General features: G+C 42.3%; 1 non-coding gene across 1 annotated transcript; it reads right to left on the reverse strand.

Annotated features, from left to right (window-relative positions):
- Positions 1-19,987: 19,987 nt before the first annotated feature.
- On the reverse strand, positions 19,988-20,060 carry TRNAV-CAC (transfer RNA valine (anticodon CAC)). The gene has a single exon. It is a non-coding gene; the product is annotated as a tRNA-Val (tRNA).
- Positions 20,061-20,268: the final 208 nt, after the last annotated feature.

Here is a 20,268-nt window from a genome sequence, read left to right on the forward strand (position 1 = left end):
TTTACTTGAGTTCACACCAATGTAGACTCAGCTTAAAATCTCACTTAAAATTCCACTTAAAATCCCACTTAAAATCTCACTTATAATCCCACTTAAAATCCCACTTACAATTCCACTGAAAATCTCACTTATAATCCCACTTATAATCCCACTTAAAATTAAAGTTAAAATCCCACTGAAAATCTCACTTAAAATCCCACTTAAAATTCAACTTAAAATCCCACTCTGGCTCCACGTAATTACAGTTTATACCATAGCAATCCAAAAATCGGCTTCTTACTCTCGCTTCTACAGTCCTTGAATCAAAACAAAAACAAAACAACTCTAGGATTAAAATTAGCATCAAAACTAGAGTAAAACTTTCGAAGCAAATAAAAGACAATTAACCAAAAGAACTCCACTGACGACTAAAACAACTCCGCCATCAAAACAACTTCACCATCAAAGTAACAATCAAAAACATTCCCACCATCAAATTAACACAATCAAAACAAATCCATCATCAAAGTAACACAATCAAAACAACTCCATCATCAAAGTAACAATCAAAACAACTCCACCATCAAAGTAACAATCAAAACAACTCCACCATTAAAATAAGGTCATCAAAACTATCTATCTATCTATTGCCAGACGCCATAATCCCATAAGGGGTGGCCATATGACTTTGAGTTATTTGTTTTACGGGGAGGGGCACTAACCCTCCACCAACCCACTTGTTGACACGTAGGAAGCACGTGTGGTTTGGTTATATGGTTACCACCCAACGGTGTAAATGGTTTCTTGGCTTACAGGAAACCATTTGGCTTGTCACTCAATGTAAAGCCACCTGTAAAGGAAAGAAAAGTAATAAGAAGTGACAGGAAAGATGGGAGAAATAGGAAGACAGGAGGGCAGGCACAGAAAAAGAATGATAAAGGCTAAGGAAGAAGTAGGCAGCACTATATCATGTGAGTGGATGATGGTCGCCACCACCTACCACATCAAAATTACCATCACAAAAATACAACCACCACCACAACAAAAAGAATTCCACCATGAAATCACATATCACCAACAAAACAACACCATCAAAACAACTACATTATCAAAACAACAACTCAACACAACAAATCAAAACCACTTCACCGTGAAAACCCCGCCATCACCACCACCGAAACTCCATCAAAACAGCTCCACCAAAAAAGTCACCATCAAAACAACTTCAAAACAAGCCATCCTAACATACTACCATCGTCATTCACTTCATTCAACTCTCAACACGTTCACCTTCACCACCACTACCCTTCCTTCCTACACACACACACACACACACACACACCAAACTAATTACACTACTATATTAACCATTTCCACCCTCCAGCATCATCATTCTCACTATAATTCTTGCTAATAGGCCTGCTCCTATCACCAACAGCATTATATTTCCTACCATGAGCTATATTCCTACCAAGAGCAAGATTCCTACCAGATATATTACTTCCAATATTTCTACCATCATCATTCCCACCATCATTATTTTTATGCCTTCATCGTTCCTACCACAATCTTTTTATCATCAAAACTAAAAATATTATTCTCCAATCATCGTTCCTACCACAATATTACCACCAATTTAATAACCATCATTCATGTAATTATTATTCCAACCAAAATTATTCTTATCACCATTATTTTCATCATCAATATTCTTGCCACTCACCTTCCTATCATCACTACTCATCATCATTCCTACCAACAACAATACTCTTATCATCATTACTTTTATCATCACTCCTACCAACAGCAATATTCCCATCATCATTACTCTTATCATCGTTCCTACAAACAGCAATATTCCCATCATCATTACTCATCGTTCCTACCAACAACAATACTCCTATCATCATTACTATCATCATCACTGCTCCAGCCACCATTATACCTGCGATAAATATCCCTAGTACAACGACAGTACCCTTATCAACATTATTATTATTCTATCAGCAATAATAATCTAAACGCGAAAAGTAACCCAACCAAAATCAACCAAACCAATCCATAACTGACCCAATTTATCCATAACTGAACGAACCTAAGCAAATCTAAATATAGTAAGCTCAAACATTACGAAAATTTATTCTATTGAGGACACATGTTTTTTCACAACTCAGTAAAAACAGGGGTAAGAAAAATATAATCAACAAATAAAAGAAAGACATTATCCTACCGAAGAGATTTGCATAAAGAACTGTTTTTAGCGTGTTCAATATGGATTTTTCCCCCCCAAGCTGAATAAAATCATCTAGAGCTATCAAAGAAAATAAATTGACCATAGTGACTGGATAAAATGTTTTCATAATGTACTCCTAGTCTACCATGTGTGCCAGACTAAATACCACAGCCAGTATTTTTTTTTTTTTTTCAGTCTAGGCACTTTAGCAACCCAAGAAAATAAGGTCGGGAGGAGAGGTGGAAGTGGTGTGGTGACCATATTGGGAGAAGGTTAAGCTACCCTTGTCTTTCCTTATATGTCACACCGCACCATGCCACACCACACCTCACATACAGATTATACAGGTGTGTGTGTGTGTGTGTGTGTGTGTGTGTGTGTGTGTGTGTGTGTGTGTGTGTGTGTGTGTGTGTGTGTGTGTGTGTGTGTGTGTGTGTGTGTGTGTGTGTGTGTGTGTGTGTGTGTGTGTGTGTGTGTGTGTGTGTGTGTGTGTGTGTGTGTGCTGGAATTTCTGCTCCTACTGATCTAGACTATCCCTCTCACAATAACATAACTGCATTCACTGTAAACTACTGTGTGTAAAATTAATCTCTTCACTTTAAATGCTGAGTTATAACAAGAGATTAACAAGGGTATGGTGATAGTCACGAAGAAGTGCTACGGAAAGGATGAAGAGCCGTAGTACTCTTATTCAGCCACTGATCAACGAGGAATAAGCTAGAAACAGGCCAAAAATCACCGTCAAGTTGAAGTAAACGAAATACATATTTTTTTTTTTTCTACCGCTCGACGATTCACTTCAGTTAAGGAATGGCTCTGGAACTGGGTGGTAGCCATAGCATTTATTCTCCTTCAGTAGGTATAGATTTATCCCAACTGTGAATAAAATCGTCTGGAAGTATGAATAATAAAATAAAATTAGAAGTCTCAGAAGAAAAATACACCTAATATAAAATGACTAGATTAGAGTGCCGAAAGTGCATTTAAAGATTCAGTCACTTCATTCATGCATTCATTCATTCATTCATCATCATCATCATCATCATCATCATCACTCTGAACTTTCTCCACTCTCGGCTACTGATGGTCAACCTGTTCCATCTCATCAACGTCCATTCACAGATTTAGTCCTTCCATCTGTGCTCTACCTGCCTCCTCATCTACCATCATCTCTCTAGAATGCAACCCTGACCTTGTTTGTCCAAAGGTCAGACGAGTGCACCTGTCTGAGAGAGAGAGAGAGAGAGAGAGAGAGAGAGAGACACACACACACACACACACACACACACACACACACACACACACACACACACACACACACACACACACACACACACACACACACACTTATCTACTGACACTTTCGATGTCTGAACTGGATCATTGGATAAACTGAATATAAACCCGCATAATGTTCGTTTCACGCATCATCACACCTCATACCCTATTTAAATTCCGTTTCCTTCTGCCTTGCTGACAATAATCCAGCAGGAATGAAACTTTTCTTTTTTCTTTTTCCTTGTTTTTTATATTTTTTCTTTGTTTCTTTTACTTCACTCGGTATAATATGTCTGCATGTTTGCAGCGTGGTCTGACATTGTGTTATAATACAAAACGGTTATATTTCAGACTCGTTGTTATACCTCCTTGAATTATTTACTGAAAACCAGACCAAATCAAAGGCGCGGCTCTCCATGTACGTTAATTCACTTGAAATCTGAGTCTAACTCTTAAAAGTCTGTGTACTGTGGACTGGGTAGGGTAATGTGGAAGAAGGAATACTGATACAGGAGTCACACACTACGACAAATACGATTCGAAACGGTGTCGCCCTTCACAGTGCCATCTACACACGACAGTCCTTTATTAATACGGAAAAGGACATGATCCTTGAGTCATACACGAACGTGGTGTTATGGTCTGAATGTGCTCAGGTATCTCGAATGGTTCTTGATTTTGTTATTGTGATAATCAGTTTTCCTTGAAAGGGACAACTTTTGCAGGCTCCCACTACTTACTTTTTTTCTTTCATTAAACAAATATTTAACCTTTTAGAGGATAAGGCCTCATTTGAATGTATTCTTGTTGCTATGGCCAGTCCATGTATTTCTGCTGAGTGAAGCCCCTGTCAGAGCCTAACTCAATTAGCCTACACGGTGGCCACTGGAGACCCACCACACGTGCCTCACTTCCTGCTTTGAGAGGTCACTCGATAATCGACTCATATTTTCGCGTGACGGAAGACTGACCTGAGCTTAGTTTAGCGTAGTAAACAACAGGGAGTCTTCTGCACATCATCGCTGTTTAGCGTCTGATGTAAAATAATTATCAACAAATGAGCAGTTTCACTTACCCATATGACTTCTGTTACGTATTTACCCTGTGCACCTCATCCAATTCCGGCCCGAATCGTATACTATAATACAGTACTACTATTTTTACTCTTATGTAAACAGTCTGTAAGGCTAGTATTCAGGTCATGCACTTAAGGTTCATGCATGCACTGCTATCAATATTTTCAAACGTTCAGTCTTTACTTATACATGTCCTTGACCAATGACTTTACCATAAGCGGTTCCCATTTTTCAATTTATACAGTACTTGAAACAGTTAGTGTGAAATCTTCGAACCTTGATATTTAACCCCCTGATATTAAACTTACTCACACCATAAATATGTGGCCAAAATCTGCCAGGAAATACTGAATTGTAGGGTGGGAAGAGCTTGGGGTGAGGGTGAACATGAGTGTGAAGGGGACGGTGGAAAATTACCATTGACCTTCTCCATGCAAAAAAGAAAGAAACAAAGGCTATAAGGCTGCAACAGATTGTCCATTCCTAAGAAAACTAAACTTACACCTACTAAATATGCAAAGCGATACTGTTTTAGTCGAGTCTTGGAAATCAGTTTTGCGACCCAATTTCCCTTCTACCAATATCCTCCAGTCTTTTCCAGCGCAGTATAGTATGACACTGTATTTTGCGCGGAACGAACTTTGAATTTGATATTTTTGCACTGTTTGGAGAAATTTGTAGCCGTGTGTGTGTGTGTGTGTGTGTGTGTGTGTGTGTGTGTGTGTGTGTGTGTGTGTGTGTGTGTGTGTGTGTGTGTGTGTGTGTGTGTGTGTGTGTGTGTGTGTGTGTGTGTGTGTGTGTGTGTGTGTGTGTGTGTGTGTGTGTGTGTGTGTGTGTGTGTGTGTGTGTGTGTGTGTGTGTGTGTGTGTGTGTGTGTGTGTGTGTGTGTGTGTGTGTGTGTGTGTGTGTGTGTGTGTGTGTGTGTGTGTGTGTGTGTGTGTGTGTGTGTGTGTGTGTGTGTGTGTGTGTGTGTGTGTGTGTGTGTGTGTGTGTGTGTGTGTGTGTGTGTGTGTGTGTGTGTGTGTGTGTGTGTGTGTACTCGGCCAGAGATCCTCCAATACCATATATATTCCTAACTATACTTCTCCCTAAAGCCTGGCATGGTAGGGATGCAGTGATACGAACAAAAAGGCCAAAAATATAATTACCCTAGCAAATAAAACTATCTTCAAATATTCACGATATTAACCTCAAATGCTTCCCAAAATATCTCCCACTTATGAACGATGCTGCTTCAAGTACTTCCATCAATATCTTACACTTAGGTGGGATGTAAATAAAATTTGTTGTGTAGCGTAATGTTTGTTGAGAGTGGACGCCGCTAGGTCAAGGAGAGGTGGGCATGAGAGTAGAGGTGTGGGGGAGGTGGTGTGGTGGGGGAAGTGGTGTGGTGGGTTGAAGGTTATGCGTGGGGGGTAGGCAAGGTGTTAGATGGGAGGGAAGGGTAGGGGTGAAAGGGGGATTAAGAAATGTGGAGAGTAAGAGGGAGGGGAAGATGATTTGGGGGAAAGAGAAATGAGGGACTTGGTTCTATGATGAATACATATATAATTTACTGGGATGATAGGTAAAGAAGATAGTATAAATAATTGTACTCGTGCCGTTATATAATGGAGAGGGAGAGGGAGATGATGAAAGTATATATATATACAAATAGTATAAATAATTATATTCGTGCCGTTATATAATGGAGGAGAGGGAGAGGGAGATGAAAGTATTATATATATATATATATATATATATATATATATATATATATATATATATATATATATATATATATATATATACACTCATGGGGCAATGTAGGAATGGATGATGGATATATATATATATATATATATATATATATATATATATATATATATATATATGATGTGAGAGAGAGAGAGAGAGAGGGGGGGGGGGGAATTGTATATGCTCCTTGTCCTTCCTACAAAAGCAAACTTGAATTTAAAGAGGGATTTGATTTTAGGTTTGTTCTAGAGTCTAGCCCCGTGTCCAGCCGGGGCCATCATATCCATTTCACTCATGGAATTATCAGCCAGCTTAGTGAAATTCAGTTCCAATGAAGTCCATTAAGATGCAATTACACCACTCTAGGTTCTTCACTTCCTTTTAGGTTGTCAGATTCGTTCATGGTCATTTAGATGCAATTAGATCCATTTAGAGCCTTCACATCTAAATGGACGAAATCAAATTAGTTCATGTCTTGTCACATCCAATCACGTCAGCTTAGATCCATTCCACATACTTTACTTCTCTTCAGCCATTTCAGACCCAAGTTGATCAATTCAGGATACGTTCAGGCAATCTTGGTCCTTTCTTGTCACTCAAGGTCACGCAAGTCAATTCAGAAAAACACATATCGACTCAGGTCATGACTATGAAGGCTGTACACAGAATTATCCCTATCAATGCAATGGTTTGACATGGTAAATTCGCACGTCCTGAAGGTCAGACCGCGAGATTCGGCACTGCTTGCAAAGTACTTAGCTTGAAGAACCAAACCCCTATTCATTCAAAGGTGATATGATCGTCTTGGCCTCCGGTGTCTACATGCAAAGTTTAAGAATAACAGGTCAACTCTATGTATAAATTTTTTTGGAGGGAGGGAGCGGTAAACAGTGCTAAAAATTGTGCAGCACCTTAGTCTTTATGTTTCAGACATGGAAACTCTGCCTAACTTGTGGTGGGATTCGTGTATTCCAATTACACAGTTCAGATCTTTGAAACTAGGCAAGGTGTGCGGATATGACAGGGTGCGATAGGCTGGGATGATGATGGGTGGCTTTTTTTTTTTTTTTTTTTTTTTTTTTTTTTTTTTTTTTGGTCTAATTCACGTACCCTTGACCTCCGTGTTTTCTTCATCTCTTACTTCCCACATCCCTCAACTCCCACGAGGAGGGATGCATCAACTGTGAATTAATGGGTGTTGTTAGTCGGATGGTAGTCACGGGATTTATTACGATATCCATCACATCAATGCACAAATGGATGGGATGGGTGGAGAGGAGTGAGCGGGATGGGCTGGGATGATGTTGGAAAGTGCGACATGGTGGGGAAATTACAGGCTGTGGAGATGGATGTTGTAGGAAGCCTTTGTAAAGTGCAAGTCAAAGGTGGAGGGGAAAAATTAGAGTGAGGACGACAGAAATGAGTTGGCGGGGTGGGCTGAATGGAATATGATGGTGGTGGGTGGCATGGGTGAGCAGGGCTACTAAACCTAATAAAGATGGATGTCGGTACGTAGGGTAACACCGACGGTAGGAACAAATTTTTCTTTGAAGTCTGACGTTGGGAGAGGGGGTGTGATAAAGAGGTGGGGTAGATGGGTGGGCAAGAGTATGTGGGGTTAGTTGGGAAGGTGGAGGGTGACGGAACTGAGCATTATTACACTATGTGACAATTTGCGTTATTGGTTTGGCAGTACTGGCATAATGATGACTGAATTAAAAGCTTTCGCCAAGCAGGAAAAAAAAAAAAGTTCCGTAAGCACTTTTCGTCGCCGATAACCAAAAGTCACAAAATCTAAGAGCGATCGTAAAACATATCAAGGCTACAGTTGCAATCTACGGGATAAGAAAAGTGAAAGGAGTCGATGTAGTGGGCAGCGGGTACCACATACAGCAACAAGATCCATAAATTAGATGAGGTGGATAAAATATATAACAATCAGGAGAGAGAGGGGTTGAAAAGGTTAGGTATAAGGGTAACAATATTTTCCCTTGAAAGTCTGAACTATATAGACAAGTAATGGGTCTCCACCGTTACTGACAGAGAAATAAAACACGTAAGGTTGTAAATTATCTATCAATCTATCTATTTGTCTATCTATCTATTTTGTGTGTGTGTGTGTGTGTGTGTGTGTGTGTGTGTGTGTGTGTGTGTGTGTGTGTGTGTGTGTGTGTGTGTGTGTGTGTGTGTGTGTGTGTGTGTGTGTGTGTGTGTGTGTGTGTGTGTGTGTGTGTGTGTGTGTGTGTGTGTGTGTGTGTGTGTGTGTGTGTGTGTGTGTGTGTGTGTGTGTGTGTGTGTGTGTGATGTCTTTCTAGTTGCAAGGAATCTCTAAGGGCGGCTCTTTCCGCCTAACTTCTGGATACGAAGTGTTTCACTCTCGTATACTTTAGCAACTTTAGCGAGGTCACACCACACGTATTACCCAAAGGACCCTGAAGCTCCTGCACCTGACGAGTCCATTTGGTACTTGTATATTCCCGCCAACGCCAGAAGATCTATTCAGTCATGGGGAGACCTCTTGTTATGAAAGGCTGAGACGAAGGGTGAGAAAGTCTCCTTTAAACTCCATTACTGCGACGACTCTCCTTTAATTCACTCAGTGTCAAAAGATAATATTCAACTTGATGGAACCTCTCGCTGTGAAGGGGATACAACGAGTTCCATTCACTCCTTCAGTACAAAGACGTCTTTCTACCATCAGACGCTTTTACTCGGCCTAGATCTCTAGTAGTGTACGGCATATATCTCCACAAAGTTCAAATATGGTTTTGAAATCCATATAAATGTAATGCCGCCATGCACACCGATTTCATTAAGGTCGTAACAAAGCCCTTCATGCAATGCCAGTTTCTGTCTAGTTATATCAAACCCTTAAGGCATGCCAGTTTCTTTATAACCACAACTATTCAGAGGCATCCTGTGTGCCAGTTTCTCAGAGGTGAAGAGTGTGATGCTGTAATATGCCCTCTATTTCTTCTTGTGTTTGCGCCTCGTCACAGTTCTCTCAATGACATACAGACTTTCATTCGCAAATACAGCCACTTCTGTACCAATTTCCCACAAGCATTTTCTCACCTTACACTCCAAAATCGTTTCACACCTATACCTGTGCTTAAGGCGATGACGATGAACCTACGCGTGCTGGCGCTGTGAACCCTGGGTGGAACAGCTTCGGCGTCCAGCTGGGAGCCAAACCCCCTTATATTTTCTTGCACCCCTCCGAGAGAAGGGCCCAGGTTCGACCCTGAAGATGCGCTGTCTACCACAAGGGGGCGCCTGATCCCCTACATATTATATATACCTTACCGTACCTGTGGGAGTCCCACAGAGGCAGTTGCTTACGTGTGGTCGATGGGTTTGCTCGGTCAGACAGAAAGGATTTGAGTAACAACAACAACCTGTACGTGAAGAAATGAGTGGAGCTGAGCCACTTTACTTCTTCATTGACGAAAGTGATGGTTCTCGGTCCTACCAATCAGTGGTTCTTCAGGCCCCGTAAAACAAGTCTTCAACGCATATTGTACAGTTGCCCGCCCTTGTCAGGCATGTGCAAGCCGGCAACTTGAATACATTTAGATATATACACAGACATATTAATTTTTAGCTTTCTTGCTGGCCAGTGTTTATACCCCTGACAGTGACCTTCTCTTGCCCTTAAGTCACTCCCTCACCAGCAGACGATTTCCAAACGAATTCATTCAGGTTAGGACAGACTTTTTGAACCCGGGGGGGCTAGATGTTGCCTTCATTACCCTTTTCAGTACTAGATATCCCCCTAAAGCTAAATATAATCAGGTGGTGGAAACATGAATACATACACGTCATCGGATTCAAGGACCCATACCAGAAATCTAATATCTTTCATGCGTGCTAGCTTCTTCTATACCTCTTAACAGTGACCTCCTCCTGCCCTATACACCGTCAGGCATTCAGACATTCTTTACTCTCGGCTCTACACACACGTCCACACTTCCCCCGCCACCACCTGCCCGCCTTGTCAAAATACACAAAGCGTCTTCCAGTGTGTGTGTGTGTGTGTGTGTGTGTGTGTGTGTGTGTGTACAGCTAATGTATATGTATGAATACCTATGAATATATGTGTGTGTGTATGCCTATGTGTATGTATGTATCTGTGTGTGTATGTACGCCTGATGTGTATGTATGTGTGTGTTCTTGTCAGTGTTTTATGGCTAAGTTTAGCGAGGACCACATTGGCTGGCATGTGAGAGTGCAGTTGGCTCCAGTGCTTGTCCCTCCCCCTCACACCCCAGCCCCCTCAAGGTGACCCCTCATGTTTACTCCAGCAGGGGGGGGGGGCAGGTGAGAGGGAGCTGGGGGGCATAAAGTAAGGTAGGGAAGAAGGCAAGAGGGGGCAAGTAAGGTGTGATTTAAGGAGAGCAGGGAAGGGAGGGGGAGGGGAAAAAGGGACAAGAGGAAAGGGAATGGAAGCAAAGAGAAGGGAGGGGAAAGCAAGGGACGGAAAGGGATTGGATGCAAATGGAAGGGAAGAGAATGACAGGGGAGGGAAGGGAGGCAGGACAGGACAGGGTAGGCTGGGACTGACGACAGGAAACGAAAGGAAAAGGAAGGGAAAAGGAAAACGGGGCTAGAAAAGTAACGTAGTGTTGGTGATGGAAGAGACTGGAAAGAAAAGAGAGGCAAGGGAACGAAAGGAAAGGAATGGACGGGATAGAAAGAGAAATAAATTTAAAAAAAGCAAGGGAAAGGAAGTGTTATGAAAGGAAAGGATATAGAAGGTAAGGTAAGGTACGGTAAGGTAATTTAGAAAATAAGGTAGGGGAAGGTATGATATGGTATGTAAGATGAGATGTGGTACTACTGGGTCAGGTAGGACGAGGCAGCATAGGCAAAGGTATGAAAATATGAGAAGGAGTTTAGTATGCAGAGTAAGGCAGTGGCGGACCGTATATTATGTTATGGAAGGGTGGGAGAAGCTGATGATGCGAACGAAGCAAGGTAGGCTGGATAGGATAAAATATGCATGTTTAGTGAGGCAAGCTAAGAAAGGAAAGGTAGAAGAGGAGAGCAGAGGAGAACATCGAGAAGAGGAGAGGAAATGAGAAAAGGGAAAAGGAAAAAACAGGATAATGTAGTAGCTAGGACAAAGAAATTGAAGAAAGGGTGACGATAAATAATGAGTAGGGCTGAGCGACAGTGTACATAAGCAGTGTAGGGTACAGTTGGTCCATGTAGGCCGTGTTGGGGCAGGGTAGGGTAGGGTACTATAAGGCAGGGTACAATATGGCGAGGTGTCTGCATCTGTATGTACATCAGGCCATATCAAGTTCACTGCAAGACCGTACCTTCTCTCTGAAAGGAGAGTGACAACCAAAATAAATCCTTCCTCATGCTGGCGAGTTACGAATGGGAAAGGGGTGTCAGTAGAACTATGATGCATGGGAAGGTGAATGTGTTTCACTGGCTATGTTTGTGTGTGTCAGCGTCTGTACATGTCGTCAGTAAACCAACAAGATATGAATATATGCAGGCATATGAAAGAACATACTGTCAGCATCCACTTTAAATGCCCGCAAAGGTGTGGAATCGAACCCTTAATTCTGGGTACATCACGAGACAAGTACCGTGTCACTATCACACAGGGCAGGACAGCTTTTCCTTGATATAGCTAGTTTGGGTAGGCTGGGGAAGGATAGGGTAGTGAAGGTACGAAACAATATCAGAAGTCTGAATTGAGAGTGACGTGATGGAGGACACACACACACACACACACACACACACACACACACACACACACACACACACACACACACACACACACACACACACACACACACACACCGCTCGCTGGCTCAGTGGTAACGTTCTCGCTTGCCATCTGGTAGACCGGAGCTCGCGCCTCGCTCAGGTTGCGAAAAGTTTCACTGACGAACTGGGTGGTTACTGTCCCCCTTGAGCAAGGGGATGGGTGTGTGCGTGTGTGAAGGTCACAGCCTTGCCCTTAGATCGGACTATATGAGCTCTCAGCTCCTTTCCGAGAGGGTAAAAGCTGACGATCACGACCATCAAATGATCCTGACCGACCCGGTGAGTTACACACACACACACACACACACACACACACACACACACACACACGAGCGTATACTCGTTGCTTATGACGGTAACACAGCACCTCCTACCCTTCTAATTAATTTACGTATATGGGAAGCTCATAAACACATGCAATATATTCATGCAAAACTAAGACGACAGCAGAACGACATAAATATCAAAGAGCATAAAAAGGTGTATTATCAAAAATAAATGGTTATGGACAGGGTACAACCGTGTGTGTGTGTGTGTGTGTGTGTGTGTGTGTGTGTGTGTGTGTGTGTGTGTGTGTGTGTGTGTGTGTGTGTGTGTGTGTGTGGGTGGGTGGGTATATATATGTATTTTCCTAAAAGGATTTTGATTTGTAAGCCAAGACACAATGTTATAATGTACACATCATATGTATTTTATAACTTTCTTGGACAATAAACCATTAATTGTTATTATTATCATTATCATTATTATTATTATTATTATTATTATTATTATAAAAGTTCGCCGACACTTCCCCTGCGGCTGAGATAATAGGTGTTACGTTATTCGTTTTTATAGCAATATGAACCGCACATTTAGAGAATCAAAAGGAAGGATACTCTTTGACGTTCTGGGAAGAAGGACAAATATGGAAGTCAGGACAAAATGCTGGCAGGAAAGTGTCAATGAATTTTTGCTTAAGACTGTACCTGATGATCCCCAAAGCACTCTAAAATGACTACCGATTTCTCTCTCGCCTCAACCCTTTCTCCATTAGCCAAACACATTCTCCTGGGCGTGTTACCATGGCAGTTCCAAACACTATGAAGCGCGCGAGCACACACACACACACACACACACACACACACACACACACACACACACACACACACACACACACACAGTCACGAGACGTCATCTCTTTTGAACATCGTCCAACTCACCTTCTCCCTAAGACTTAAGGCACTATAAACAACACTCTAACTTTTAATCTACGACAACCAAAATGTTATCAGGGTGAATTAAAGACATGAAAAGCTACAGGAGTAAATTTACGTGATGCCTAAGAGGATGTGTGTTGCAGCCAGAGTGAGCATTTGGACTCCCTTAATTATACACAAAGTTTGTCCATCTGCCACAGTCTTACATTCGACCCTCCAATCACCTCTAACCCTTTAAGCCTGGTGACGTTCTTGCTATTTTGTTCTTGCAACCACCATACAATCTTATTCAACTTGGGAGAGACATTCCACCTCGAGGGATTAAATAAATCTTTCAATACCCCGTCCGGTACGACAGCTTAAGCAAATAAAAAATCTGGAAGTAGCAAAGAAAAATAAAAATGTTCTTTCTATCTTTACGTGACGAAGATAATATTAACGCTTAACTGTACAAATATCTGCGGTTCCGAGCTAATGAAACTGCCATCATTAATGCTCATCCAATCGCCGCTGATTGGTATGACATTATCTTCATCGCGTTTTGACAGCTTTCAAGACGAGATGATGGAAATATTGAATGCAACTACTCCATCAAGTCCTCCTCAGGTTTATATATTTTCGTGAGGGTGTGAAGGACTTATTTATCACAACTGTATACTTCCAACCTTGGCACCTCGAAGATAATGTTGTGACAAGGTGAAGCATTCTTGTAGCCGAGGAAGGAGGGGGGATGAAGGAGGGGGAGTTATTTGTATTGGGAAATGAAAGGGAGGGATCGGGAAATGAATGGGAGAGAGAGGACGAAATGAAAGGGAGGAGGAAAAGAGGGGGAGGGAGAGGGGTGAGAGGGTGGGGTTGATAAGAAGGAAAAGAAAGAAGGGAGAGGGGTGAGAGGGTGGGGTTGATAAGAAGGAAAAGAAAGAAGAGAGAGGGAGGAAAAAGAGGGAAAGGGGGAAGGGGAGAAGAGGATGAGAGCGGGAAGTGATGGCGAAGGTTAGAAAAGAGACAAGGAAAGGGGAAGATAGGGAAAGGCAGGCGAGGAGGGGAGGGGACTGAAGGAGTGGAAGGACGAAGAACAAAAGATCAGGAGGAAGATATGGAAAAGTGAACTTGAAAAAAGTGGAAGGGGAAGATAGGGCTGAGCACGTAAGAAGTAAGGGCAAGACAGAGGGTGTGATGATGGTAAGAAGGAGATGAGTGGAAGGGGTGATGATGGGGGGTGTGGGTGGTGAGGAAAGAGGGGAGACAAGAAGGGAAGAGGAAATGGAAGGGGAGGGAATACTGGATGGAAAAAAAAATGGTGGGGATTGGGACAGAAGGAGGTGAGAGGGAAAGGATGGGGAAAAACAGAGGGAGATGGGGATTGGGGGAGCGGAAGGGAGGAGTAAACACGCGAGATGGAAGAAGGCGCTATGAGAAGCAGGAGGAGAGGCAGAGGGAGGAGAAGAGGAAGGTGGAGAGGGAGGAGAAGAGGAAGGTGGAGAGGGAAGATAGAATATGGTAGCTGCTGGGAAGATGCAGACGAGAAGACGAGAGAAAACGGAAATGGGATGAAGGGGAGGGGTGGAGCAGAGGAAAAGGAAGGAAGGAGATGGAAGAGGGACGGCATAATGAGGGAAAGGAGTGATAAGGCAGAGGGTGCGATAAGGCTGAGGGAATGATGAGGGACTCCTATCACTAACTCTATTTCACCAATCCTGCCAATAACTTACATCACCCAAATACCAATAAAACAAATCTAACAAAACCACTAATTCTCCATACGAACTGTTCCAAAGGATAACACAGGAAAAATATATAGTGCGTTTAATAACTCAGTAAATACAATTTTACTGACAAAAACTTGGTACTACATTTAACCTACGTAGCTACCCAGAATTCACCCATGTGTTCTGATGTGGTGGAATATAAACCATTTGAGCGCAGTGGCCTCATTTTGTGAGACGGCAGACGATTATATTTACCTGAGGGAAACCCTGTCCTCTAAGGGACTATAACTTGTCTCGATTAAACCAGCACAGGACGATGGCCTTACTTAGGTATTTCATTCTATCTAATGCCAGACTACTCGTATTTTAGCGACTGGGGGAAATCCCTGCCGTCTTAGGATAAAATTAATCTATGAAATCTGCTACACTATTTCCTGCGACAGTGTATATATATATATATATATATATATATATATATATATATATATATATATATATATATATATATATATATATATATTGTGGTAGGTGGGGGCGCTCACCATCCACTCACTTGATGTAGTGCTGCTCTGGGTGTCTGCCCTTTCCTCTCCTCCATCCTTCTTTCTATCCATCCTCTTCTGTCTTTCTTTCTTTCATTCTTTCCTCTTTCTTTTGCCTGCGGGTGACTTTACACTCTCTCTTGTGTCTTTCTTTTCTTCATTCTTTCCTATTCCTTCTGTGTGTGGGTGACTCTACACTGAGTGACAAGCCAAATGGTTTCCTGTACACCAGGAAACCATTTACTACGCTGGGTGGTAACCATATAACCAAATTTTGGCTGCTGGTGATTTAGTGGGTAATAAAGGTGCTCCAGTCGGATTAAGCCGGTGAAGGTTTATATCCAAGGGGTGGTTGGGGTTTATTGCTCCTGTAATGCCACTCAGGGATGAGTGAGGCTGGTCACTCTCATCTTAAATGCCAGGACCAACTTTCCTAGCCCCGGGCTCCTACGCTCCTCATGGGGCAACGTAGGATTGGATGATGTATATATATATATATATATATATATATATATATATATATATATATATATATATATATATATATATATATACTTAATGTGTGTGTACAGTATGTGTGGGTACTATCAACTCTTTCCAAACTATTGCAATCACGACTGACAGAAAGAGGTACTTGTGATACACGAATGAAAAGTAACAGGATTACTTTAATCTGACTTTTTGAGAATAACCAACTTCTACTAAAGAAGGTCTGTTAGACTTAACACTAAAAATATATTTATAAGTGTATCTTAGGGCATCTAGAGAGGATGCGAGAAATGAAGTTCCTTGACTGAAAAACCTCTCTGTAAGCGCGTTACCACGGTCACATGTTACAGGTGTTTCAGCTTCTATCAACACTCACTGCACAGGAGCATCACTGGCGGGAGTGGATTCAGTATCATAAACTTAGGCTACATCGATCCATTTTACCCACTGGCCACTCTGAATCGGTCGCAGCCATAGAGGTAGGAACCTCCATGGTCGCACCAGTACCATCACTAACCCTGCCACGCACCACCACAAACACTCACTACCATCTCCACTATGTGTCATCCTCACAACCACCATCACCATACACCATAACCACCAACAACCCCACACGGCAACCATATTAGCCACTAGTGCTGCTCAAGCACAACAACCAACGACAACAAACACCACTACCACCACTATCATCAATACCAACAACCACCCTTACCACCATCTCCACCAATCACTACTACCACCATCTCACCAAGAAACCACAACAACAACCACTACACAGCATCCACCACTACAACCATCATTCCCGTCAACCACCTTCCACTATAACCTCCAACAGTTTCATTAAATATCTCATACCAACAACAGCAGCAGCAACAACAACAACAACAACTAGGCTTACTAATATCAACCAATCAACCAACTAAAAATAAATGCAGCCACCACTACCAATACACCTACCACCAACTAATCAACCACACACCTCTACCACCATCAACCAGTCAAACACCCACCACTACCAATACGAACCACCCAGACACGGCGACCACTACCACCACGAACCACTCAAACACCTACCACTACCACCACGAACCACCCATACACCCACTACTTCCATCACCAACCACCAAAACACCCACCACTATCACCACCAACCACCCACCACTACCACCATCAACCACCCAAACACCCACCACTACCACCACCAACCACCCACACAACCACAGCTACCACCATCCATCACCATGGCAACCAGCAAGACCAGCCAGGCCCCTGTACCACCGTCAACACAACACAGAAGCTCATAACTCAGGGTAAAAAGCTCTCTGATTCTGGCCAGTTCTCAGAAGACAGGCTGTAGATGTGTAGACGGGGAGGGAAGACACAGTTGAGGGGGAGAGAGGAAGGAAGAAAGAAAGAGGGAAGGGAAAGAAGAGGAGAGGAGGGAAAGCGGTAAAAAGGGAGAGAGAAGTGGGAGAGGAAAATGAAAGAGGAGAGGGAGCGGAAAAAGAAAGAGGGGGACAGGGTGAAAGAGGTGGAAGAGCGGGAGAGTAGAGAAAATCAGTGTAAGAATAAAGAGAGAGGGAGTGATGAGTACGGAATGAAGGTGGGTGTAATGATGGAGAAAAGATGTAAGGTTATAAGAGAAGATGGGGTGCAGATTTGGGGAGGGGGAGACAGAGGGGAGAATGGAGGGAAAGGGAGAGGGGGAGAAAGACGAAGTGGGAGGGGGAGCGGTGGGTGTAAGGTTGAAGAAAAGGATAAGGATAAAGGGTGAAGAAGACAGGGTGCAGATGTAGGAGTAGGAGTGGTAGAGGGAGAAAGGAGGAGGAGTGGAGAGAGACAGGAGGGGGGGAAATGAGGTGGGAGAAAGAAAGGAGGGAGGAGACAGCATGAAGACAGCGAGGGATTAAGTGGGAGGAGTGGGAAGAGAGATGAGACAGTGAGGGAGGAGTTGGTGAACGAGACGGAAGAGATGAAGTAAGAGAGAAGGAGAAAGAAGGGTGAGAGGTTAAAGTGTAGAAAATGAGTAAGGAAAACTACATCCCGAGAGAAGCGAGGGAAATGAGAGTAATGATGAAAGAAGATGAAAGGAGATGACAGACGGCGGGAGGCGAGGCGAGAAAGAGACACAGAAAGACAAAAACACAGTGAGTAGGGGAAACCGTGGTGGCTGGAGGCAAGGAGGAGGTTATGTTTATTTACACTCACACACCCACACCTCCTCTTGCCAAAACACCGGGAAAATTTCGTAAAGTAAGTCTCGCGCCAAGTTTCTCAGGTGTGTGATGAATGTAAGCTGCCTGAATGTGAGCCTTGTTGTAGGTGAGCTTCCAAGAATGGGACGCTTCAATAATCTTTGGGAATGTAAGCTCTACCTGACGTCAGCTACTTTTACAAGACCTTTTATATACTTTTTTTCTTCAGTTAATTTTCATCAATGAATTTTTGTAGAAACATGTGAAATGAAGCCTTATGAACCTAATCCCTGGAACATCAGCTTTTGCAAGAACACCATTTGAAAACAAAATTCTACTAAACTCAAATTCTATACATACGGTACGGTACCAGTATCTGTTCTGAACATACGCTACAGTAAGGCAAGCTTTACCTATGCAAAGTTTTGGCTTTATTTATTTCTAACAAAAATAGGCTCTAACGCACTAGGCTATGGCACAAGTACGGACTATTACGATTAAGTACACTTCAGTGTACCAGCAAGTTCTACCTATCTTTAATACAAGTAATTTCAACTAAGCACTGGTCTTGGAAACTTCAGCACAATAATTCTTAACATGATGGCATGCCCCCCCCCCCCATGCGGGACCTAAGTAATAATTTAGGAAAGAGGGGGGCAGAACACGTTGAATAAAAGGTTTTGTGCAAAAAGTACATACACAAAAAAAACTGTGGCATCACACAACAACCTCTGTGTGTGTGTGTGTGTGTGTGTGTGTGTGTGTGTGTGTGTGTGTGTGTGTGTGTGTGTGTGTGTGTGTGTGTGTGTGTGTGTGTGTGTGTGTGTGTGCGCGCGCGGGCGGGTGAGTGGATAGGTTGGTGTTTGTCTCTAAGAGTGGTGGTACGGGAATCTGTTGTATTGCCTTAATAGTTTTCTCACACAGCACTGAACTACTGCTGTATATGTCATGAAAATAAAAGGAAACGTTGTATGTCTTGATTGTGTTTTATATTAAAGACGCGGTTAATAAAATGAGCTTTACCATCCCTCTATGTTACTCAGAAGTTGTCCATGACATTTCTTTTAATGTTTAAAGAGTTGCATGGTAGAGAGAGCTGCTACATGTGGCGTAAGAAATTTGACTGTTCAAAGGTTTTACTTTTTACGGCGCTGTGAAATGTTGCCTATCTATCTATCTATCTATCTATAATCTATATCTATATCTATATATCTATCTATTATATCTATATATCTATATCTATATCTATATCTATCTATCTATCTATTATATCTATATATCTATATCTATATCTATCTATCTATCTATCTATATATATATATATATATATATATATATATATATATATATATATATATATATATATATATATATATATATTTATTCATTATATATTAGTACTTGGTTAGTAGTTGGAAACTCATGCTAAATCTGATATACAAGAGCCCTGGGTCAGACACAACCGCTAAGAGATAAAGACAAAGATGGGGCAGACGTCACGGAGAGATTATCCGCCGGGCTTATCTCCCAAACTTAGGCCTTCGAACCCGTGACGGGTTATTCACTCACTATCGTGGGATACAAAGTAACTGCGTCCTACACGTTACCAGTTACCTCTCCTAGGTGTTACTCTAAGATGGACAGTTGAGTTGACTGGTGCCAGCCGCCCGTACCAATTTCAATCCCTGGCAATATCGTGCCACCAGATTCGCAGCTTGTTCACGATGCTAACAACTTGGCCACCGCGGTAGTAAAACCTATCCTGTTTCCGCCCGGGATCGAACCGGGGACCTTGCGCGTGTGAGGCGCACGTGATAACCACTACACTACGGAAACGATGAGAAAATTTGTCACAAAAATCGTTAAACCCTTCAGTACGGTGATGGTTCTATCTTAATATTTTTGATATCCCTAAACGAATTAATTAAATTCACTAAGGCTTTCTATATGGATGAGTCAGACAATATATCCTTCTTTATCTCCTTCACTACTAACTACTGAATAAAATTATATGGTAGTCACAAGAATTTAAAAAATAAAAAAA

The sequence above is a fragment of the Coenobita brevimanus genome, chromosome 103 (genome assembly GCF_032717465.1).
Source record: "Coenobita brevimanus isolate Jiangsu-jjx chromosome 103, ASM3271746v2, whole genome shotgun sequence".
Classification (NCBI taxonomy): Eukaryota; Metazoa; Arthropoda; class Malacostraca; order Decapoda; family Coenobitidae; genus Coenobita; species Coenobita brevimanus.